The sequence below is a fragment of the Columba livia genome, chromosome 3, assembly GCF_036013475.1.
Source record: "Columba livia isolate bColLiv1 breed racing homer chromosome 3, bColLiv1.pat.W.v2, whole genome shotgun sequence".
Taxonomy (NCBI): Eukaryota; Metazoa; Chordata; class Aves; order Columbiformes; family Columbidae; genus Columba; species Columba livia.
The window spans coordinates 75,363,434-75,389,035 of NC_088604.1; the positions used below are offsets into that span (position 1 = coordinate 75,363,434).

Below are 25,602 nucleotides of genomic sequence, written 5' to 3' on the forward strand. Positions count from 1 at the left end.
CCAGGCTCAGGGGATGAGTATTACGAGCTTTATGTGTTCTGTGTAACCTCAGCCCACACCAAGGCAGATCCTGCTTAGCTGAGTAAAACCCATGTTCTAGCTCTCTTACTGCAGCTCTGCTGCACGGTTGCAAGTGTCTGGCAGCTGTACATTATGTTAACAGCCTTTACCGGATCAGTTCCCATCACCCACACATAACCAGCAGTGAGGATTTCAATAGCCTTGCTGGTCACACAGCTGCCTGTAGTCACAGGCTGGAGAAGGTCACCCAGGAAATATTAAACTAAGATTTGTATACTGTCTTTGGTAGGTTAAGGTTGGTTAGTTTTCTTTTGTGCAGCAGTGTCCAAATAGTTAGTGGAGCTTGACAAAGAATTAAAAAATAAAAAGGAGATGGTGAGGAATTTTTTAATCCTTGTCAGGGAAGACAGTGCCATTCTAATTTCTCGTGGCACTGGTGGGTGTGCACGGAAGCATAACAAGACAGTGAAACAGGTCAAAAGGCATGGCCCCATCTTCCAGCAAGTGGTCTCTTCACTATGTGCAATGGCCATAGTCCTGTCACCTGTCCTTTGTACTTTACTGATGATCCAGGTTAATTAGAATAGGCAAGGAGCCTGACAGGGAAGAAGGTAAAGCTGTCCAGAAATAACTTTCTTTTAGAAAGAACAAAGAAAGCTATCAAATAATGAAGCCCATCTTTTTAGTCAGAGGTTTCCAGAAGGTCTTTCAGAAAAGGTCTAAGCAATACATCCCATTCTTCTCCAGGAATTATGAAGTGTTTGGCTATTTTCAAGTGTTATTAAGCTGTCAGCAGCTGGAAGAAAAAAAAACAGAATCAAAAGCAATATACAAATAACAGTTGTGTGATTTGCATTTGATTTGCAGAAAACAGCTGTGCATTTGGGAGTTTTTCCATGAGAGACAGAGGGGACTTCTTTGTCAGGGGCCAATATTTCCATTGAATGTATCACAGGAGAGACCATGACGTTACCATTTGAATATGTGATTATTTTTGTAGAGCTTAAAGTGTAATTTCATTGCTACATATGTATAGTTTAATTTTAGCTGGGCGATAAGCAGCTATTTCCTCCCATGAATCTGATAAAAATTAAAGTTTATATAAAGTTTATAAAGATAAAGTTTTTAATTTCAATTTGACTTCAATTTTTCTTTTCATTTGACTATTAAGAAAACTGAAAGAGATCTGACTTCTGCAAAGTATTCAGCTCAGCTGCAACTATCATTGAAAAGTTGGTTTTGTTGGAGAAGTTACTGATCTAATTGCCTGGGGACAACTTCATGCTGTGAAGTTTTTAATTGTAACTACCTATTAAGTACAAAACACAGAAAAATAACATAGTTATTAATATTCTTCATGTTATTCAGATATAATGCCTCCAGGTATCGCCTAACTACCTGTTATTTGAACACGAAGAGTGCTCCCTATTCAAATACAAAAGTTATTATCACTGTGTTCTTGGAGGTGAGGAGACCAAAAAAAGTTCTGATAAACAAACACAGTTATTCCTTTGTATGATTTTTTTTTTTTTTTTTTTTGAGATTTGTGTTTAAAAGCTACAAAAGTGATTAAGTGCCCAGGGAACAAACAATTGCTTCCATTTTTCATCTAAGACGAGATCTCTGTCTTTCACAATCGAACAGGACAACAACAGCATTTAAAAGCATATGACATAAAAAGATAATAGATTCCAATAGTCAGTAAAATTTATCACATATTATTATTTTATTACAGTTGTAGCAGAACTTTTTCTGTTTTTAAGACCTTAAACTACATGTGTCATATACTATCCAAGAGAAAAATGAGCTGCCTTCTTTAGGCAATCTAGGCAATTTAGGCAATCTCTTCATACTGCCATACAATCTGGACATTTTCCCCATGAAGCATACAACTTCCTCCATCAGGTCCTTGTGGTCCAGTAATTACTCAGGAAAAAGAATGTCCAAGCTACTTCCCAAAAGCAAAAATTAGATATCCTTGGTCCTACATGTTGGCATAGAACATACAGGCAATTATCGTTAGTGAGAAATCTGGAGAAACGACATTGCTCTTGTTGTCCCAGAATCTGTCTTGATTCTGGAACTAAAGGGTCGATCAGTTGATATAGCTAAATATATCTCATATGTGCTTGCCATATTTCTTAAGGTGTTCTTTTGGTCATATCTGCAAGAACATGTCAGAAGAGAGTTCAGTCTGACACTGCTTGAGAGTTTTTTTTATTTTAATTTTAAATGCACAGGAAAGAAATTGACTCAGATACCTTTTTCATTACCTCAGGAGTACACCTTGCTTAATTTCATGTTTACAAAAGTTTTGCAAACACTACATCTTTTGTGGTTTTTCAATTATCTCCTGCCTTCACTTTGCATATAATGATAAACTTAACTCAAAAAGACATGAATGCAGGTACCATAGGAGCCATAATTAATGACTGCCATTACATTGGCAGCAGCTAACAATTTTACATGTTAGTTTTTCAGTGCATTTCAGGAGTTAGAGACTGTCGGTGCTCATCTTACTAGGATTTATGGAAAACAAGGTATCTTGCTAAACATCAGAGTGCAAGGGAACTTTTAGATATAGATAGAAACTGCAATTCACTTTGGCATCATATCAGTTGGTGAACATTTCTTTAAATGTTGTTGTGATGCTGTGATATAAGTGGCTATTCCAGTTACTGGATATCCCTCTGAAATGTTCTGAGCCCTAACTTTGTCCATACACCTGGAAATGTCTCTCTTCCTTGCCCACTTAAGCACTACATAAATAAATTTGTTTTCTTAATTTACATCTGGAGTGACAATAATTGCTGTGATTGACAGGAACACAAAATCGAAGATGTAAGGTGATTTACCAAACAGTCCACAACCTGTTTTTATAAGGGAGTGGCTTTTAAAGATGATGTGTGGAGGGGTTTTGATAGATAAAGGTTTGTTGCTGAATTAGTCAGGCTCAAAGGAACCTCAAGGCTGCTTCGAGAAGCTGAGAACAGAATCTGCTGTGAGAAAGTGGGGTGTTCCACAATCACCGGGATCCTGGCGTGGCGTGAATCATCAGACGTATCATCAGTGAGACTCCAGCGCATGGACAGCCCATGATACTCATTTAGCGAATCCATGCTTGGAGCGTGGATGTGTGATTAGAATATAGTTGCATATATAAGGAGGCTGGTTTCTGTAATAAATGGCTTTAGAGTGATTCACATTGAATTGACTTGTTTTGCTGAGTCCTTATTTCGCTCTGACAATGATGTAATTATATAAACCTTTACTACTCTTCGTATGGGGCCACTGAGCTCAGACAAGATTGTTTTGCACTGAGTTCTGGCACACATCTCCAGAACTGTCTTTAAGTCAATGTTATTATTTGGTGATTTCAGACAATGCTTTAAGGCTTTAAGGCTACAGGGAACTCTGTATGGAGGTTTCTGCGATCTGTACAGTGTTGTTGGGCAGTCATGGGCTGACGCACACTAATGACTCTGCCTGAAACTGCTAAATCAAAATGGGGTCCCTGAAGAAGAGACAGATGGGTGATGCTACCTCTCCTTACATCCCAGCCACTGCTTCAGTCATCCACATGAATCTCAAAACTTTACCTCATTATGTTTGAAGTGTTCAGAGACTGATTAAAAGCAAAGGAGTGCTTGGTTTCCCAAATGCAGCTTCCCAGTACAACCCATGAAGAGCCTCAAGACTGTATGAATTGATGTCTGAGAACTAAATATTCATGTTGTTGAATTTAAATTAAAATTCCTGTTGATCTTAATGAGATCATAAATGAGCCCTTGGGGCTTTAAAAAAAAAAAAAAGGCAAAAAAAAAAGCGAGCTTAATCTCTCCTCTACTTTGGGAGGCAAGGTTTTTATAGGATTCTCCAAAGCACTGATCTAATGGCAACTTATCCCATAGTAGAGCTTATGTCTGTCAGTGCAGCTGTACAGAGACTGCTTTGAGTCAGATGCCAAAAATTAGCTGGAAATGAAGTGTCAGTCAGTTAACTGTGTCACTTGTTCAGCCCGCAAGCCAAAAAAAATTTCTGATGCTGTTCACAGAAGGGGAATATTTTGCACGCAGTTCACATTTTGTTCTCTTCCTTGTCACAGCAGCTGAATCTGAATGACATCTTGCTTAACTGCTCTGCACAATTTCTGAACATATGAAGTTCTTTAGCTTTTGTCCCTATGCATCGCTTCAGCGAAGTTTAGAAAACAAATATTTGGGTGGGGTATGTACTGATGTAGTGAAATTTCAAGTAAAGAAGGCATGTTTTCAACCACAATCAATTCCTAACCATCCGGCTTCATTCAGCTGTCATCTGTGGTATGCTTTGATATGTTTAACAAGCTGTCTCTGTAACAACCACAATACCTTACCATTTTTGCCTTTATCAACATATTGAACCGATCTCATTTTTTTATTTTAGTGTTTTGTTTTTTTTTTTTCCGTAGGAGCAAGAACAGGCTCACTTTCTCCATGTAACACAAACAGCTGTGGGCTTTCAGAGCTTCAGAACCCTGTGTTTGTTTGTTATAAAAGAAAATGTGTATGTAGAAATTGTGAAAGGGGGCTGAAAGATATGTTTAATTCAAAGCAGATGCTACATAAAATATCATATTTTCTCAAGCAGAAAAACAAGTAAAATCTTTAATCCAATCAACAAAACACAATCCAAAACTGTTTAGTTGCCTCATTTAATAGCTCTGATAATCTTTTTAAGTTCATAGAACAGAATAACATAACAAACACAGCATTTTAGGGACATAACTCTAATCCAGAATTCAATGCTTAGCTGCATCAGACATTTTTCAAAATCTGCGGTTGTTGCTACCTGCCATTTCCAAAGCAATAAATAATTTTTTTAAGTAGTATGAATTTCTAGGTGCCCACACAGAAGGCAATTCATGAGGTTACTCTGAACCCCCAGCAAAACCTCTGCACCACTGGTATGTGCAATCCTTGAGGACAGATGTGACATCAACTATCTTTTGGATTTGACTTATTAGCCACTCTAAAAATACTGACTTGAGTATTTGTCCTCTTCTGTTTGTAGTGGTCCCTGAAATTAAAACAAAACAAAACCAAATTTAAAAAAAACAAAACAAAACAAAAACACAAACATAATCATGTGTTGCCATTCCCTTTGTGCCCTGGATTAATTAACAAGGAAAAAAGGGACACGGGAATGGTCAACAGTTTTTCCCTTATCAATTGAAATAAAAATAATCAGAGGCAGAAATTAAATAGGAAGGAACCACATGATAATGAAATATATTACAGACAAAAATATACACAGTGTAAAACCCCATTGTGTAAGAAAATAAAGAAAAATAAAACATATATAAAAACTAATAATAGGGAAGTAAGAATGAGAACAAAGATAAAAGATTTGAACTAATGTAAAACCTTTTCCACTCATCCAGTTATCCACAGAATAGCATTGTAGTCAACAAGACATCTGAGATCCATTTGCTAATAGCCAGGAAGGAAGGAAGGATATCAGTGGTAATCCTAGTTGTTTGGTAATAAAGCAAGGCTTCAGGATTCATAGCTGATCTTTTAGTTTAAAAAACTTCATAATCCTATTTAGTTTTATTTAGAATCAGATGTATAACATGTAGCAGTAGATGAAAGTGTAAGATATGTAAGACATTTTTAGCAGAAGCCTGTGAATACATAGTCTCATTTATGTGAGTTGCAGCTGACCAAACCATTGACACTGAACCTGGTAGAATTGAGGTTAGGAGTTCAAAACCACTCAGGAATTTCACTGTATGATAATTGTGGACATAAAGAAACCTTTGTGTCTAACTCCTGCTTGCTTAAGTGGAATCTGGATGTGTTAATTTAAACACACCCCTTGAGAATATTCTCCAACATATCAGATTTCCAATTGTTGCAGTTCTCTCCTAGTACTAAATTAACACCTTCCTTCACAGAACAGAAGGGCTGTCAAAGCTGTTTGACTTAAGAATGTGGAGCTTTTTTTCTCATGTGATTAAAAAAATCCAAAACTCAAAAATTATGTGTTTTTTTTTGTTTGTTTGTTTTGTTTCATTTAATTGGTTTGGCTTTGCATTGGTCTGGTCTGGTTTGGTTTGGTTGGTTTGTTTGTTTGTTTGTTTGTTTTTTAACTAAGTGCTGAGAGTTTTAGTTAGCAGCTGTTCATTCTTGCTTTTTAAGTATGACCATATGACACATTTCCTCAAGTCTGGAATGAGATACACTCTCTTGCCTTGGTAATTCCTTTGTGTTCACAGTGGTTTGCACCTGCTGTTCCAAGAACGCTTATCCTAGAAAACCTTAGTCTTCTGTTAGCCCATACGACCATTTAAATTTCATTTTTGGTTAAGTGAATACAGAGCAAACACTGTTTGGCATGGTGTGTTTATTGAGTCAAGCTTTTTTCATCTCTCCTGATTCAGTTTTTCTGGCATGAGAAAAGGCCCGAGGGCATTTCAGATTTAGAAAATAAATAAATAAATAAATAAATCCTTTAACAGTTTCTATACAATAGCAATTGCAAATGAGCCTCTCAGGGCTCACTAAACTGGGACACATTAAAATGGTTTCCAAACAAATGAAATAATCTGAGGCTTGGCCTGCTGGATAGCTATTAATTTTTGAACTTGAATAAAAACTTGAATAAAATAACTTGAATTAAAAAATGAAAATGATCAGGAAAATCTAATTTAGTTTTCCTCAGTCTAATCTCCTTACCAATCTTCTGCATTTTCCAAATGTAAATAGACACTTCACTCTACTTTGTTTTTGATTTTTTGTTTTTTTTTTTCTCTTTCTCTATAACGTACTGCCATGTAGTAACATGTATGCCTATTGAAACATAATTTCTGTGAACAGATTTTAGACAACTGATTCAGAAAATGATGTTTAAGGTGAACAGACTATTAGTATGTAGACATGCAGAGGACTTGGTCCTCAAATGACAAAATTAGCTATGTGCTGGTGCTTGGAAAGTATGCATTCTTGCTGTGTGGGAAGTAGGAAACGCAAAGGTGGAAGGTCCTGGCTCTCAGAAAAAATCATGATGTAACATGAATTACATTATTTGATTTATTTGTCTTTTATTTTGTGTGTGTTCAGTTGTGTTCATGTTATGGTAGATGTAATTCCTGCTATGGAACTTTTACATTATAAAATACTATTAATATCCACATAACATTTTAATGATACATTTCTTTTTTACACTGGGATTAGATAGTCCATGTCATTTTTTTACACTAGAATCAGATAGTCCATGGTCTAGAATATTCAGTTAAAACAACATCTCTTCTGCTGTGGCATTATTCTTTAGCAACAGCACATTGAAGAAATTGTTCACATAGTTTTATCTGAAGTTTATTAATTATGGTCACACATTAATTAATTTAGGGGAATGAGAAGTTGGTTTGAACTAAAAATGGAATCTTTGTATTAAAAAAAAAGTTAAGCTAAATTTTTTTTTGGCAGTGTCAATACTTTTCTTTAAAAAATCAAAAGGTTTTTGAAAGCAACCCATTCTTAAAAAGCCTCTGTTTCAACAGCTTGCCATTTTCCAAAGGAAAGTGTTTCATCCCAGCGTTCTCCAACAGCTCTAAACATTTCTCTAGTGTTAGGCCAGCACACATGGGAAATGTTCATTTCCACTGGCTACATGAAAAATTGGTTTCAGGACACAGATGTTTGCAGTACAATAAAACTACTAATTTGTATTTGAGTATTAACTTCTTTTCAAATCTTCCATTATGGAAATGTATGCTTTCTCCGATTTTCCATCTCCCCTTTTTATAACAACACCAGTTTTCTTTTTGTGCCAGAGTTGTAGGGTCGTTAAGAACCCAAGTTAAACAAATCCTGAGCTTTTCAGAAGTTTTATCAAAAAGCCAACTTTTCTCTATAACCAAAAATGCAGAATTCAGGATTCCATCCATTCAGTAAACTATATTCTGTTTTGTGAGTACCTGTTAAGGAATAAATTGGAAGAAAGAGAAGATGTATCCCAGCAGAAGTCAATTCTGTATCCTGTGTAGTTTGTAATGCTCCTGATCATTTCACATTTCATTCCAGTAATAGCCCACATTGTCAATTACTTAAATAATAATTCCAGCTTCAGTAGCAGTTTCACATTTGTCAAGGAAGATGCTGCAATTTTTTCTTTTTTTTCTGCGTTATGCATGGTGCATGCCCTTAAGACCATGGTTTAACGTTTCCTTCAATTATTTTTGAATGTTTTTGAACTGAGTTTTTTATGTCGTTCCAGGTTGGCATTTGATGCTTAATGATTTGTACTTAGGGTAAAACTTTTGATACACATACACCACTACAAATTTTGCCACAGATTCAGTGAAGCTGAGGTGTCAGTTTCTGGCCAGGCAGACTGCAGTGTGGGAGGAAAAGTTTCTTCATTCTGCACATGGAAGATGTTGTTGGAATATGTAGTTCTACTGGGCTGAGCAGGGCTCTGTATGGAAGTGACCTTTCTTTCTACTTTCCTTTGGCAAAGAGATCCAAAAAAGCGCTCAATAGATTGAAAATGCTTTCCTCCATTTCACTGTTTCTGTAGATGAGAGAACGGCAATTTAACACATGTTGAGGGATTGGCATAAAAATCTTCAAATGGAGAAAATTTCATATTTTCACAACATTAGCATGTGTCTTTCCTAACCTCTAACAGTTAATTTTCCCTGCATGAAGTCTCTTGAAGATATGCAACTGATTTTCATGGAGCTTTTTTCATTCTTCTTCAGGAACTAGTCACATAGAAACATAATATCATTGAGAAGTTTTATTTCTGATATAGGGTGAAATATCTGAGCTTCCAAGTGAGTTCAGAAATCAGGCTTTTTATTTGAGGTCTTTTATACTGAGGTGACACCTTCAACAGCTGTCATTTCTGGGGAAGTTCAATGACTGGGCTAGGATGCCCTGTTTTATTCAGTTGACTTCTGTGGGATAATTTCAGACCTGTTCCTGCAGTGAACAACAGCAACTCTGATCTTTAGGATAATTTTAAATACACGGAAGTACCCTTTGACTTTTCCACAGAACTAGCAGTTTTTAGAAGATGTCTCTCTGCACCATACTCGTAGGACTTTCTCCACCTGTAAGGTGGTTCAAGGCCTCATACAGACACTACATCAACACTCTCACAAAAGTAAATCCTTTATGAGACCTGCAAATTTTTAGAGTTACTGCAGCATTTATCTCTTTTCCTACTAGATCAAATTTCTTCAGGTTTGAGGGATAAACTTCTGTTCCAAGCAAAAACATCATCACTGCCAGTCAAGGTCAGTTAAGTCCTTTTATTAGGGTTAATATGATTTGTCAGGCATTTTACTGCCTGCTTCATAATTAACAAACACTGCAGATAATTCCAAGAGTAGAAAGAAATTTCACTTTATTTGGAATATAATTGATGTTTTTTTCAGCTTTTCATGCAAAAATAATGCAGATGGAGGTTGTATGCTGAGGAGCTGGATTAATTCTCCATTACTTTTAGAGCAAGTTGATGCCAATTTTTAAAAGCATCTCACACTTTCGTTATATCCTAAATAAGCAAGGAGGAGGTCACTGCTGTGCAAGATATTCACATATTAGAATGAGTGAATGATCTGCAAAACTGTTCCCACCATGTTTTAATTACCATACAAGGATTGTTACAAAGTTAATCAGTTTAGCAAAGGTTGATTGCTGGATATAGATCTCTTTCCTACCAGGCAGAACACGATGGGCAAGATCAATGCCTCCCTGTAGAGTGTGTTTTCAAATGAATCACCAACATTGCTTTGGCAGCCTCTGGAAAGAGATAGGAACTTTCAAAGATGATCCTTGACATCTGAGACACTTGTCTTTAGAGGCAGCAATTTGTCTTTTGGAGATGACCATGGACTACAGTCAGGGAAAAAAAAAAAAGAGAGAGAGAGAGAGATAGATATCTAACTCTCATGAAGATCTGATCTGCAAGGTTATTACACACAATCTTACTTTCTTTGCATATGATCCCTCCAAATGATCCCAGAAATATTTCACAGTGACATCAGATGCACTATCACAAGCTACCTCAACCAGTGTACACATTAAGACTTTAACAGACATTTACAAAGTTGTAGCTCTGCTGCATTCAACACAGTGCATCCCTTTTACCATTGACGGAATCTCATCCTCTACACACACATTTTTTTTCCCATTAAAAGCTGTGAGTTTTACAATTAACTACAGAAGAAATCTATTTATTCTTGAAATGAAGACCAGAACATATTCTATCTTGTGTATTTCCATGGGAAAATGATGCTCCAGTTGTAAAGAATAATTCCTGAAAGTTGTGGCCATAATTACTTCAGAATGGTATTTAGAATATACAAAATAATTCTCACATTTAAGCTATAGCAAGAAATCATTAGAACAAATCATTAGAACAAATCAGAAAATTGTTTCCTTCTTAGGTCTTCTACACACTTTCCAATACTGTTGAAGGAAACAATTTCCCCTTACTTTTCAAGGACACAAAGAAATTCCAGATGTCAATAAGCTAATTGTGAATAAAGTCCAAATATAAACCAGTGGGAAAGCTGCAATCACAAAACAATCAGACATGATTCCATTACGATCCTGAAGTTAATGCTTCACTGATTTATCACATCCTGATGAAGGATATTTCCACAGATGTTTTGAGCAAGGACGTAAAATACCCCAGGGGGCTCAGCAGGCACATGGCCAGGCTGAACAGTTGGTGGGCCCTGCAGCAGAACCGTGTGGATGCCTCCAACCAGTAGATGGTTCCTTAGAAGCTTTGTCCCCCTCCTTACTACTCTGGCCACTTCATCTACTCATTTGTGAATCTTCTTTCCTCTCTTATGCCCTACAGTCTTACCATTATTAACAGAATCTTTTTTACCATTTGGAAAAACTTTTGGAGGTTCTGAATTCTTAGGATTTTGGTGAGGATTTTTTCTTTATATGTCTTATCAAATAAGTTCTCACACCATTGCAAAAGATTGGTAAGTCTCTGAGCTCTACTTTTACAAGTGGTAAATTCTGTTGACTGCATTTACAGATTAATTATAATCCCCAAGTCTAATTACATTTGATGTAATCATCATAGATCTAAATAATAGCTAAATGGTTCCATCCAGCTTTTCTAAAGATTGACTTTGATGCATATCCATAATTTTCCAGCTCACACTACTTATGAATCATCTATTACTGTAAAGGAAAAAAAGAAGCAAACACAGAAAAGAATTATTTTATAAACTCTTTTCATAGCTGAATTTCTAGCAAGAAAATTTATTCCCAAAAGTCTTTCACAAGGGCATCTGTAAAAGAAGTAGGAGCCATTTTTATCTCCCTCTCTCTCCTATGTCATCTACCAGATCTTACCATCACCTCTCATATCCTACATAGATCTTTACCTGTTACAAGATTTACTAAACCCAAAATTTCTCTGGAAAATTTTCTGAAGCTTCAATTTTGTTTTAAACTGGCTGTGAACATAAATATACTATTTTACTCCTGTCCTCAGATTTAACTTGAAATGCTTAAACTTCACAATCTTTCATGCTCTGTCACCTATAAAGTAGGACTTTAGTTTCAAAGGAATTCCAGTCATCTTGGTGGAACCCCTCCATTCAATCTCTGATTCTGTTTGATGCATTTTTCTGCTTTAAAATGTTTGATTTTTCCAAGATCATTAGGGTGTGAGAACCAGACAACTGTTCAGAGACATAAAGCCATTATATGTGCTTTCACGCTACACAGTTTACAATAAAAGACAAGAATTTATACATTAAAATACTGCTTATCTCAAAACAAACATACACGAAAGTGACAAGAAAACCACTGACACACCAAAAGAAGTTGTGGCAAATGCAGGTGGGAAAAAAAAAAAAAAAACAAAGACCAAAAAACCAAACCAAACCAAAAAAAAAAAAAAAACACCACACAAAACCAAACCAAACCAAACCAAACCAAACCAAACCAAACCAAACCAAACCAAACCAAAAAAGCAACCCTCAAAATGTTCAAATACCATATTGGGGATTGGTTTTGTTTTTTAAAATCAGTAAAAGAACATTAAAACAAGATACATGAATATGTAAATAAGTTCTAACTACACAGTGTGTTTCATCTGTAGTTTGCCTTCTAATGCAGTGAGGCCTAGATTCACAAAAGCGTTGGACACCTGGGCTCTGCTTTTAGTGAAACAGATACAAAATGCTAACTCCACAGATAACACCCTCCCTATGCTAATTACTTAACTAGCAAAAGGTCTGTAACTACCCAGTGGAGCTCCCATATCCTTCAGTAATATAAATAAACAAATAAGAAATGATGTTGTGTCAATATTTAAATGCAGGTTAGTAACTATACTTTCCAACATATGCAGAAAAGGGAGAGTTAGGTTAGTTTTTATTTTTATTTTCTGATTTTTTAAAATGTATTGACTGTACTGTCTCCATACAGCACCTTCATAAAACTTGTTCTGTTACTGTAAAATATTTGAAAATACAACCCCCAACACACCCCTCCCCCAAAAAAACCCGACACTTACAGCCAGCCACATATGCATTCATTTTCCAGTTTGTTATCCATGGACATTTTTTGTTATTACATAGAAATCTCTAATAGAAAACATATTGCCAAAGCTTTTCTCATGCTAATAAACATAATTCAAGCTGCCATTACATCACTTCCCAACAACATAAACATTTCTTATTTCAAGGACCAGGGTCTGGCACTCTACTTGCACTAAATAGTACCTAGTGTGCAAAGAAGCTCATTCATTTAAAACAGTAAAGCATAAATCAGGATTAGTAGAGTCTGAATCAGTAACTGCATGACACTGACTTAAGGATGATGATGTTGTTTAAAAGGTAAACTCTTCTGCCACACAGTTTTGTGTAACAGATTTACTTCTGGACAACTTCTGAACAACAGTTTTCGTGATACTTGGAAACCATTCCTGAGTCTTTGCAGAACAGGTATATTGGGAAATGACCACCTGACAAGAGAGAAAGTTTTGTGGCCTTGAAACGAACAGAAAACTGAGCTCATTGAGGGCTTGCCTGTACATTAATATCCAAACACAGAGAACAAAATGTGGATCTTGATCATTCATTTACAGTAGCTTTCACCCAACAGCATGGGAACAGCTACCACAGGTTTGACAGAAGGCCAGCCCACACCAAGCCACTGGAGCATGCTCATACCCTGGCAGTCCAGTACTATAATAGGAACCGGGTGAATATTTATTTTCCCCTAGTAGCTTATTCACTGAAATCAGCAATTTGGTCACCACTGAAGCTCTTCACAAATTCGTATCTAATTTTGTAGTAAGATCTGAATGAGGTTAAGAAAGGTTTTAATGTTTGTTTCCAAGTGGTGTATTGAGACCACATGCAGTTATGTTTGATTTTTCAGTGTTTTCAGAAGAAAAAAAAAAATAAAAAGCCAAATGAGCATATTCATTTCAGCCAAAGAGAATGTTTTGTTAAGCTGGAACAAAAGTGTTGAGAGTCTCTGTTTTATAAAGTAATTGGAAACTTTTTCATTCTGGATCAGCAGAAATTACATGTTGAGTGTATTTGGGTTTATATACCTAATCGAAAATTCAGTTGTTTGCACAGCTGTATACTAGGAGGTCTAGAAGAGCTCCTGGAAAATTCAAATAACTTTCTCTACACCTTCATCCTTCATCCTTTCTTAGATCTCAGCCAAACCTCCTCCACTACCCCAAGATATCACCCTTTGCTCAGAATCTGGTCCTTGCTATTATTATAATTTACCACATGTGAGCTATACCTAAACATTGTAAATCCTTTATGCCCAATATGTGACATCCAGACTATTAAAGTAAAAATCTCTCAGAGGCTCTTCTCATCTCTCAGGCATTGTCTGAAATAACCTTTGCTATGGCAAAGTTGTTGCACATGCTGATTTCATCTCAGAGTTCTTCCTCCTCAACTATCAAATACCTTGAGCAAAGCATCAAATATCCAGCATTTGGCTGTACTTTGAAAACTGTTCAGAGCAACAAAACCCATCGCTTACACTTCTTTCCATAACTGCTAGTGGTGGCAGGAGCAAATACTTTTGTGGCTGTTCCCAGTGACCCGTTCCATTAGAGGCTACCTCTACAGCAGTATCTGACCACTGTAAAGACACTCAGTTTTCCTTATGGCAATCTTTATTGTGGTTTTATAAATAAAACAAAACAAAATTAACCCCCAAACAACCCTGCAACCAGTTACATTTTCTGTGAAGTGTTGTCCTCTCATTTTGACCACTTTTTAATTTTTTAAATGTTGCTTGAATCTACCTGTTGTCTCTCACCTCTGGTTTAGGTTTCTTGTACTTGGACTTTTCTGTTTAAGAGTCTCATATATTGCAGTTTTGGGGTATTATGACAGCAGTAAGAGTGATTTTCCTCATTATCATCCAGAGCCCCACTGTTCTAGGTGTCAGTCCTCTACAAAAATAGTCACCAGCTCCTATTCTATATTGCTCTTCCCATACTGTCTCCCTTACTCACCTTTCAACATCTTCATTCCAGCACTGCAAAATTTTAGCAGCAATATCACCCTTATGCACGCACCTTTTTCTGGGGAGGTAGAAAATGAGAGTCAATACACATATATTGTGTAAACACCTGTCTTTTTCAAACATAAAACAGTGTTTGTGTTGTCTGAACTGACTGAACCCTGAGTGCAACGTCTACTTCTAAAGAATGTTTCCCAGAGATATTAGTCTGTCTTAAGAAGGTTGTTTCGTTTTTGTTTTGTTTTGTTTTTTCACAGAAACAGAATAAATTTTCAGTAAACAAGCAGCATAGCTGGAAACCAGACCCTCCTCACCCCCTGCCCTCCAAAAAAGATGTTTTGAGACCTGCCAGCTGTCTCTAGGCAAACATGAGCTTGCCAGTGTACAATTCATTATACTCAAGAGTACTTGCTTTATTCGCTTGAGATTTGACATCCTAACAAACTGTTTTCTCACTTCTACCCTTAAACCATGATAGTTTCAGCAACATTAATTCTCTGGCATACCTGGTGTCGACAAATCAGTTAGATGTGATAAGAATGTTTTGAAGTTCCTTTGAAACTATATAAACCACTCATCAATATTCTTCTGGATGAAGATAAAGAAGAAGTATTTGAAAGGGCCAAGAAAATATAATGCAGACCAGAGCCAAACAATATTTAATGATAAACAAGGAAGAATGAGTTCATATCTGCAATGATCTGATAATTATAATTACCACCCCATGATTAATTTAGACAATAAATCAATTTGCACATCACTATCATATATTTTGGAGATAAACTTGTACTGAGTTGATCCAAATCATGCTTTTCATCTGGGATCAAATAATCAGAACAGCTAAAGCTAAACAAAAGCCTGTGTTGCTACAAGGCAGAGCAAAACATTTGGCCACACTCCAGGGGGCAGAACCAACCAGACCCACTGCAGTGCTTAGCCTAATGCTGAGCATGGTTTCTCCAAACACCTACATGCCCTATGAAGACAGTAAATGACATAAGCCTCCTGGATGATCTGCAATTAATTTGCTTCTGTGAGGTGCTTCCCTACTCTGACCTGACATGTGCAGCTAAAATTATGTGCCCCCAGAGTTTAGTGAGATGTAGATCACTTCCATCTACAGTGTAGGCAATGAGTAGGAAAATCTGGAGATGTGTCTAATGGCTTCCCACAAGCAGTACCTGACCAATCAAGGCATGGTGGCAGTGCTACCAATATTGCCCCTTTTGCAGAAAAGATTCACTCAAGAATTTCCACCAGGAGGAGCCTGGTTCCAGAACCCCACGCTGCCATCACTGCCAGCCAGGGGTGCAGCCCCCACCCTGTGGTCTGCACAGCATGGGGGCACAAACACTCCCCCAGGCCACCAGCACAAACCTCCTGGATGGTCACAGCCCTGCATTACAGTGCCCTCCAGACGCAGGGCCAGAGCATCCAGGAATCTTCCTCTGTCTCCAGTTTTTTTCTCAGGTGCTTGTGTGTTCCAGTCTGTTCTCATTCTTCCTGTTTTTAAGTTCTCCCAGAATCTGTTGGGTTTTTTGGTGGTTTGAGTTTTTTATTATTAAATCCATAGAATTTGGCTTTCACATGTGCTAGTCAGCAAAAGCTGTTTGGAACCAGTGCTTACAGCACCCAAGAGAGCTACACTTTCTCTAATATTTAATATTGTATCTCCCAGCTGAAAGACAGGTATTCCACTAAATAATTTAAATTGAGATAATTTTTTCAGTGTTATTAATGCAAAAAAAAAAAATCAAGAAATTCTTAGTGGGGCAGAAGGCATAGGAAAATTCAGAATTTAATAATGGAAGCCACATTTCCTAAGGATTGTTCTGCCATCAGTGTCTGAAGGATGTTAAATATCAATATAAAGAATACAGAGGCTTTATGTCCATGTTAAAGGAAATTAATATTGAAGTTCTTCTGTACATAGAAATGCCCCTTCTGAGATACTCGTGGTTAGTATGATTTATGAAGCTGCATACCAGAATAATGGCAAAGCTAAACAACCAGGATCAGGTCTGACTGGAAATCAATTTTCAAGTTGTTATTTCTATGTTATAGAGAGATTGATAGACAGAAGCTAAACAGCTGAGTTATCCCTACAGAGAATCCTGTGATAATAAAAATAAGTGGAACAAACAATATTATCCTTATCATGGCAGTCAAAAATTTATTACCAACCTGAACTCCGTATGTGACTAAATCCAGCCCTAGAAATAATAGTAATGTGTACACTGCTCAAATTATATTTTGATAAGGGTTCAGACTACAAATTGCACAATTCAAATACAGGGATGTAGAACAAAGTCTGTAAACAGATTTATTCTGAATTTATTTAACACGACCAAGAAAATAAAATTCATTAACTGTTTACTATAAATCTTCCAACCTTCAGGCCCTAAGGCAGTCATCAGTATGAACTCCTGACATTTAAAGCGTGCATTGACATTGGAGTTATACATATACATTAAATCAGAGAGGATTGCAAAGCTTGGAATTTTTTAGCTATGCTTACATTGTCGTGCAAGTCTGTCATGTTTTGCTTGTAGATTATAAATTTGAGATATACTCAAGCAAGTAAACCGAAAATCTAAATAATAATTCAGGCAATTAAATGGTGTGAACTCACAATTTTTTGTAAGTAAAAAAACACTTAGATTTTTTCTTCCTGGATATCTCTAAAATCAATGTTTTAACGAATAACTACATAGCATAAGAAAAGAAAATAGTAGAAAATATAACATGGTAATATTGTAATCTATCACCTTCATTATTGACAGTGATTTACACTTGAAACTGTTAGATGCAAATATCTAAGGGCAAGAGAAAAAATCCAAATGGATAACAGCCTTTTATTTATTTTACTTCATTTTGTCTATTATATTATATTATATGTTCATTATATATTCATTATATATTCAGTGAGAAGTATGGCTGCCAGCTGACTCTAGAAATATTTCTACAAAGCTTTTTCACTCAGTGAAAATATGTTAGTGTAATAAAGTTAGTGTAATAAAGAAGAAAAATCTCCTTGACCTTTGATCCCAGGAGCTACTGAGATCTTTGCAGTAGAGTAGATATTATTCAGGAGAAGATGCACTTATTTACTTCAACTGACTTTGGATCACACAAGGTCCTGGAACATTTTCTGCCTCTTTCCTCATTGGTCTGGTTAAGAGAATCTCAGGAAGGAAAAGCATTTTGAAATAAAATTTTGCTGGGTTTTATAAAAGTCCTAGTATATGTGGGTTTTTTCCCTGTTATTCCTTCACAGCACTGTTGAGAGAGTATTTTCATGGAAGAAAATGTACTCTACCACGGACAGTCAATAAAATCGTAGTTATTCTCTACTTCAAAAATGCATAATCTTAAAGCACACTTTCTGTGGCTACCAAAGTAGGAGCATGTGTTTGCAAACCTGGTTGGACAGCTGAGTCAGGGCCTTTGGGAGCCCTGCAACATAGTGCAACATGCATGCCTGCAGAAAGCCCATCCTGGCTTATCTGCCTAGTTTCAAGTATCTTCTTTTCTTTTTTTTTTTTTTTTTCCTCCTTTCTATGACAAGATGTTGTTTTGTTGTGGTGCTTGGAAAAGATCGAGTAAGCAAAGACTGATGAAGAAGAGATCAACGTGAAAATGGGAAAAAAAAATAAGTTACACATAAAATGTAAAAGCCAAACTGTTCAACCCACAGAAACTGAATGAAGAACCCCTACTTTTGGGACTACCTGAGCTTCATGGCAATGGTCTGTACAGCGAGTTTCCATCTAGACATTGAAAACTGAATAGCTGCAAATGCTAAAAGGACGATGCAACCGCAGTTATGTGCCTGAGTTTAGGAGTCATTACCCAAATTAAAAATTCAGCTAAGTCTCACATGATTAATCATTTTTTGGAGCCTTGGTGGATAAAATCCCATTTTCTACCATTTTTCATATGGTATGATATATCATATGATGTAAAACAGGTTTTAACAACATGTAACACAACCTTAAAACTCACAAATGTGTCAGAATTTCTGACTTAAACACGTTTTTATTTTTAATTATTTTCATACTGCAGCTTCCTTCAGGGCTACCAGAATGAAGTTTTACGTATGGGCTGTTAGCCCCATTCACCTTTATTTGGCACTTTTTATTGTGTGCATTTTTTTTTTTTTTTAATATGAGCTAGGAAAAGACAAGTTGATATTTCAAATCTGAAGGTTTTGAACGCTTTATTATTTTAAGGTGGTTCTTTTTAATTCTTAAAATCTTGATTAGAATTTCATGTCATAAAGTAATGTGGAGTTCAACCTCAATGGATACCTGATAATTAAAAAAAATAAATAAACAACCAAGTGAAAACACCACACCCCAAAAAAACCCGACTGCATTTAACTTACAACAATAGATGTCCAGGTGAAACTGTGAATTTACATTTTTGTTAAAAATATAATATCACGCAATTCAGATTGTAGTGGTTCCTTTGTGAGAGCATTTGTGAATGGGTAGCTAAGCTTCCATATGCACTTTTACAAGTACCTTAAATATATTACATTTTAGGATTCTGACTATTGACATGAACCTTACTAAAAATATTCAAAAATATATGAAAATATGAGAGGCAATGGCATTGTTTTGAAATATGCTAAATGTGAAATTAATGGTTTTGAAAGGTCATTTGGCTGATATGAAATTCACTGACACAATTAGAGGCTCTATACTTTCTGCTTATTCCTTTGGTGCTAGTGGCAGTATATGGATGAGTGTATATCAGCAATCCATATTCCCTAAGGCAACAACTGAACAGAAAGTGTTCAAATATTAATCTACATTTCTCTAGCTTTGTTAGATACACATATGTACTATGTAATGTAAGCAGATGTAATATTTCCAGTGCACTATGAATCCAAACATATAATCCATTTAATTGTATCCCAACTGTGAACCATAATGAATACTAGGATCCTCCTGTAAAATACCAGTAACCAAGCAAATGTAGCATTATTCTGCTAGCAGTGAGCAAATGTCCTGCCATTTAGAAAAAGCCCTCAAAATTTCATGCAACTAACCAGAAGTCTTATCTCTAGATGAGTTCAGGGAAAATAAATTTTAGAAGTTTCTGAAAACAAGACAAAATTTTTTCCTAATTCTGGAGAATGTGGAGAGAAAAACAAAACAAAACAAGTACAAAAAACAAACAACCAAAACAAAAAACCCCAGGTATTTCAGAAGACAGATAATCTAGGTATTTATCTGCTACTGACTACAAAGAAAAAGGAAAAATACCTAGCAAACATGTGAAAGCATGCCAGAAAATCATAAGAATTCCTCTAATAACTCACTTCATCAAGTATGAAGGAATAAATAGAAACAATTAATGTTGACAGAGGTACAACTATTGATAATAGCTGATATGTATATATGTATATGGAATTTATAATATTTTTTCTCAAAATACTTAAATCATTGAGGGTAGATGAAAGCTACTTGTTTTGGAAGTCATATTCTATTGAAAATTGAAATACATATTATAGAGAAAAAGTGGGCTTAGTTTCTATGGATAGGCTTTGAAAGACAGAAAGTAAAACCAGAAGAGGTAGATATTTATACATTTTGATATATGAACATGCGTAACAACATTATCCTTTGATGAAAAACAGGCTGGAGAGTTGGGAGGGGAATAACTTAATGAAATTTAACAAGGGAAAGTGTAGAGTCCTGCATCCGGGCAGGAACAACCCCAGGTTCCAGTATAGGTTGGGAAATTACGTATTAGAGAGCAGGGTAGGGGAAAGGGACCTGGGGGTCCTGGTGGACAACAGGATGACCATGAGCCAGCACTGTGCCCTTGTGGCCAGGAAGGCCAATGGCATCCTGGGGTGTATTAGAAGGGGGGTGGTTAGTAGATTGAGAGAGGTCCTCCTTCCCCTCTACTCTGCCCTGGTGAGACCACATCTGGAATATTGTGTCCAGTTCTGGGCCCCTCAGTTCCAGAAGGACAGGGAACTGCTGGAGAGGGTCCAGCGTAGGGCAACGAAGATGATTAAGGGAGTGGAGCACCTCCCTTATGAAGAAAGGCTGAGGGAGATGGGTCTCTTTAGTTTGGAGAAGAGGAGACTAAGGGGGGACCTCATTAATGTTTATAAATATATAAAGGGTGAGTGGCATGAGGATGGAGCCAGGCTCTTCTCGGTGGCAAACAATGATAGGACAAGGGGTAATGGGATCAAGCTAGAACACAAGAGGTTCCACTTAAATTTGAGAAAAAACTTCTTCTCAGTAAGGGTGACAGAACACTGGAACAGGCTGCCCAGGGACGTTGTGGAGTCTCCTCTGGAGACATTCAAAACCCGCCTGGACATGTTCCTGTGCAATCTCACTTAGGTGTTCCTGCTCCAGCAGGGGGATTGGACTAGAAGATCTTTTGAGGTCCCTTCCAATCCCAAACATACTGTCATACTGTGATGCTGTGATGTTGCCTTACAAATAAGCAGCAAATGCTGTACACCTTCAACTTCTAAGGTAGCTCAAATGAAACATGCCTGTGACATCTTTCAAAAGTTAAGTTATCAAGTCAACGACAGATTTGAAAACACTGTAAAACCAGATGTTTCAGCACTGTTTTCCATGTCATCTAACCACTGTACTCCTATTAGCCCTACGACATGTGCTCTTGCTGACAGTTAACTCATGTTGTTATTGCTGTTCCTGGACAATCTATTAACCTCATCTACTGAAAACATTAAAATAAATAATTTCCCAGGCATTTCCTGATGAGTCAACTCCTGAAGTTACTAAAAAGACCAGTAAGCTACTTTCCATTCAGTTATCTTCTCAGTAACGCAGTGTACTTATAGATGGTTATTATTAGAAATGTGTTGACAAACATGGTGGATCTTGATTTTTATCAAGTTAAAATTGAATAAAATGTCCTCAAATATCCCTTATCCTACCTGAGAGAGAAACACACAAGGCAATTATGAGCAACTATAATTCTCTGATAGCAAAAATTTATCTATGAAGAGTTGATGTTAGAGAAATTACCAGCCAGTGACTTGTGCATTTTATTCGTGCAACAGTATATAACACCATTGTCCATTGTTCTATACACCAGAATTTGTGGGGCTTTGGTCTGGTTTTGGTTTTCCTAAACATTGTGGCAAATCTGGCTTAAAAGGATAAAAATTTTGCCATACATATGCAGATCCAGAAACTTTCTGAAGTAAGGGAAGGAAATTGCCTACACATGGAACGAAGGCTGAGTGGCTTCCTGGAGATGGTTTTCCACATGAAGATGCAGCATCTCTTAGCTGTGATCGAAGCACCTAGACGACTCCTAAACTGACTTATAAAACTCTCTAAGCTTTGATGCAGTATGTTTTCCATACTCTGTGTTTTAAAGCGTTTATTTCAGTGCCTAGCTCTGAAGTGTGTAAACTAAATATTTCTCCATGTGTTGGGAAATATAAAGTGAAAGAGCATTAAGAATAAATGGATAAGTAAATTATTGGAAGATTGTGAATGTGGAAAAAGAGACAATATGTATATAATTGTTTCAATGTACCATGTAATTCGATTAAACTGAGTATCTGTAATTGCTTGTTAGTGCAAAGCAGAAACATTGGCTATAATGCTGTCTGTTTTCCACAATGAGAACCACATTTCACTAAGAGTGAATTTTCTAAAATGAGGTTTAAAAAAAAAATGAGGTTTAAAAAAAAAACAACAAAAAACAAACAACAAAAAAACAAAACCAAAACAAAACACAAAACAAAAAACAAAACACTTACCTTAAAAAAAATCACCTAGAGAAGTTAAAATGACTTCTCACTAAGAACCAGAAGATATCTATTTCTACTTGTAGAAAATGTGTAAAACGTTTCCTTGTACTTAAAAAACCCTATGTTCCTCAGTCATAAACAGAACATTGTGAGAGTGAACAAGACCCTACAGGACACTGAGTCTAGATCCACATAGCTGGAAGCACTCACAGATTATCCTCATAGATCAATGAGCACAGAAAATCAGTCAAACAAAACCCACCATTCTTCTTGCTAATATCTTGGGCTTGAAGGACTGAAAATTCCCTTAATTATGAAGCAGATAACTTGATATTAGTCTTAAAGTAGATAGAGACTAGGTAAAAGAGAAAACAGAACTGAGACACCATGGAATGAGCTGAAAAAGAAAATGGAAGACAAGTACATTAAACCAGATAGACACAAAGGCTGGGTTTTGGCAAGTTTTTCTTGCATAGGTTGAGTCCAGAGGTGGTTTCATGTGCATCCTTATAGCCACAAGGCACCATTTCCAAAATGGAGTGTTACAAGATGAGACAAACAAGACTACCAGAAGCTGCAAAGGTAGAGACAATGCTCGTGTCTTTGCACACAAAGTTCAGGAACAGTTGAATCTGACCTAAAAACACTGTAATACAGAGAACTTCTGATCCTCTCATTGTTAAAGGTTTACTAATACACAGACGCTAGAACTAATAAAAAAGTGTCTCGATAATTTATTTTTTAACAACAAACATGGCCAGGGTACACAAAGTACCCATAAGTGTAACCTTAAGACCTGTCCCAATGTGCAAGTTTCATTTCAGAGCGCAGATGTGGGATGGGCTGATGTAATAAGACTTCAGCCTGAGGCCTTGACTTGAAAGGAAATATATGATATGGAAAGTCTACTCTGCCAGACTCTACAAAGGGAATGTTCTTAGTTCAGGACTGAAGGATTATCCAATTCTAATAGCTAAAATAAAGTAATTAGAATTTTCTTGCCAACATATTTTCCCTATCATCAGTTTTATCTTACATGAGAAAGAATGCAAATCTTCGGAGAAAATGTAGGAGTCTGAGAATATTTGGACCGTTTGTTTACATTACTCTGTTGGAAGCTATTGGGATATATTTTGCCATTTTTTTATTGCTTCAAGATGGGGTATTATCATATAGTTTGTAAGCAGCAAGCTTTATGCACTTATTGAAAAGGCCTGCGTGTCTGACACTTCATAGTATATCAGGTCTGTAGACAAATTTTCAAGAAATAGTTAAATATAAGGAGACACAAATAGGAATAAAAAAATGACATGTGTTTATCAGAGATGAAATACAGAACACTACATTGATGTCCTTCTTTTGATGAAACAACTTGTCATCTAAACAAAGGCAGTAATATATATCTCATTTATCTGCATTACTGGCATTAGATATTAGTTAATATGGGAAGTCATTAGTTGAAATGCAGATTGGTAGGATCAGTATGAAAAATGGGCTAATGAAGGAAATACGAAAATAGTAGTGCTGAATCCAGCTGGAGGAGTTTACCAGGAAAGCTCTCCCAGGACAGGACTGAAGATTCATCTTGAAACTTTTGCGTTAATGACGTTGCCTCAAAGACAGTAGCAACCAGATCCTGATTTGCAGATAAAGCAGAATCAGAAAGTGTCACCAGTCTAGAGGAGGCATGGGATATCACAAGCTGGAAGAACCTGAGTGTAAGAGTGAGAGAAATGGAATGAAATACCATTGTACACAGGGAAGGTTAATGCAAGAAAGAACAAAGACTTTATCCTGTAAAATGGATGAGCATTGGTTGCAAGTGATTACAGAGAAAAAAGACCTGGCAGTAGGGGCTGGCCATAGAATGAAGACTCTTCAATTCCTGCTATAGTGTAGCCGCAGATGGGAAATCAACATGAGCACAGATTCATTACCCCAGGAACGCATCTCCAAACAGACCTGTTTTCTTATTTTACTGAGAACACATAGCTGTATCACTTCTAATAAGTCAACCAGATACTTCTATCAACATGTCCCTGAATCTGTACAAATGAACAGACTAATTGTTAATACAGAGTTGTCTGTTTCTAGATAAGGAAAATGAATATAACAGTTGTTCAAAATCAAGCTGGTTTTCTGAACTTTGCCTATGGAATATTATCATTCTTCATTGTTGGTTATCTTGTTGCCAAATAAAGATTATATTGTTTAAAATTTTGCTAATTCTTTGATAAGTATGTTGTTATGCTATTTTAAAAGTGTGCTACTGGTTGTGCCTAAGCAAAGTAAATACATAAAAGGTTAGCTGTATGTTCCATGACTGTGATGAAATAAGGAAACTCAAAAAGCACTAGTTTACATAGCCTGTCTGAACAAAGGGTAAGGAGGATATGATTCTATTCTGCAGATTTATGGTGAAAGATGGGAATGGGACATCAGAGGAAAGAAGACCTTGCAAATAGGCCAAGTAGAGCATGTAGGCAGGCATTAACCACAGATGCATTTCCACTACAAATTAGAAGGAAGGGTGTAATTTTTCATAAGTGTAGTTCTGAAACAACTTTCCAGTCACTGTAGTAGAGGAAGGAAACCTAGTTAGTTTTAAAGATGAATCTTGCTACATTTCAGAAAGGAATTACTGGAAATGTTTGTCTGCAAGTAGATAAGATGGAATTTGATATTCCAGGTCTCTGCTAGTTCTGTGTTGCATTTCCAGTTAAAAGTAATTTAAATCCAATCCTTTTGTCTGCTTAGACTTATTGGTGACAGGATTTGCTAAAAAATGATAGGGATCAGAGATCATGTTGAACAGGACTTTGATGAACAGCATGGTTTGAGCGGGTGTGTGTATATGTGTACAGGATCGTATTTAGGTATATCCACAAGTTACCCCATAGGCACCATAGCAGCTTAAATAAAATATTACTAATAGGTACTAATATGAACTTGGCAAATCAGATGATACTAAGAACATGTCTCATTCTTCCACTATGGTATTTCTAGGTAAAACAACTATCGTTATGAAATATACACTGTATTTCTACTATTCACATAGATATCAGGTTTAATGTCTTAAATTCAGTGCAGATGTCAAATCCAGTAGCATGTTTGTCTTGTTACTAAACTACAGGAAACCAGTGGGAACATAAACATGTAATTATAGATGAAAGCTCTCTTAGGTCATCTTGTCCTATTCTGGGCAATGTATTACTCTTCCCTATAATATATGCCTGAATCTTTTAGATGGAGTGATAGTCTACATAATTTAAATGATGG

General features: G+C 36.4%; 1 long non-coding RNA gene across 1 annotated transcript in view; it reads right to left on the reverse strand.

Annotated features, from left to right (window-relative positions):
- Positions 1-539: 539 nt before the first annotated feature.
- LOC110363342 (uncharacterized) overlaps positions 540-25,602 on the reverse strand; it is a 46,209-nt gene continuing 21,146 nt past the window's right edge. Inside the window, exons 2-4 of the long non-coding RNA XR_010471472.1 lie at positions 14,548-14,616; positions 9,734-9,908; positions 540-5,079 (exon numbers count right to left, since the gene is read on the reverse strand). This is a non-coding gene — a long non-coding RNA (uncharacterized LOC110363342). The remainder of the gene's footprint in view (positions 5,080-9,733; positions 9,909-14,547; positions 14,617-25,602) is intronic.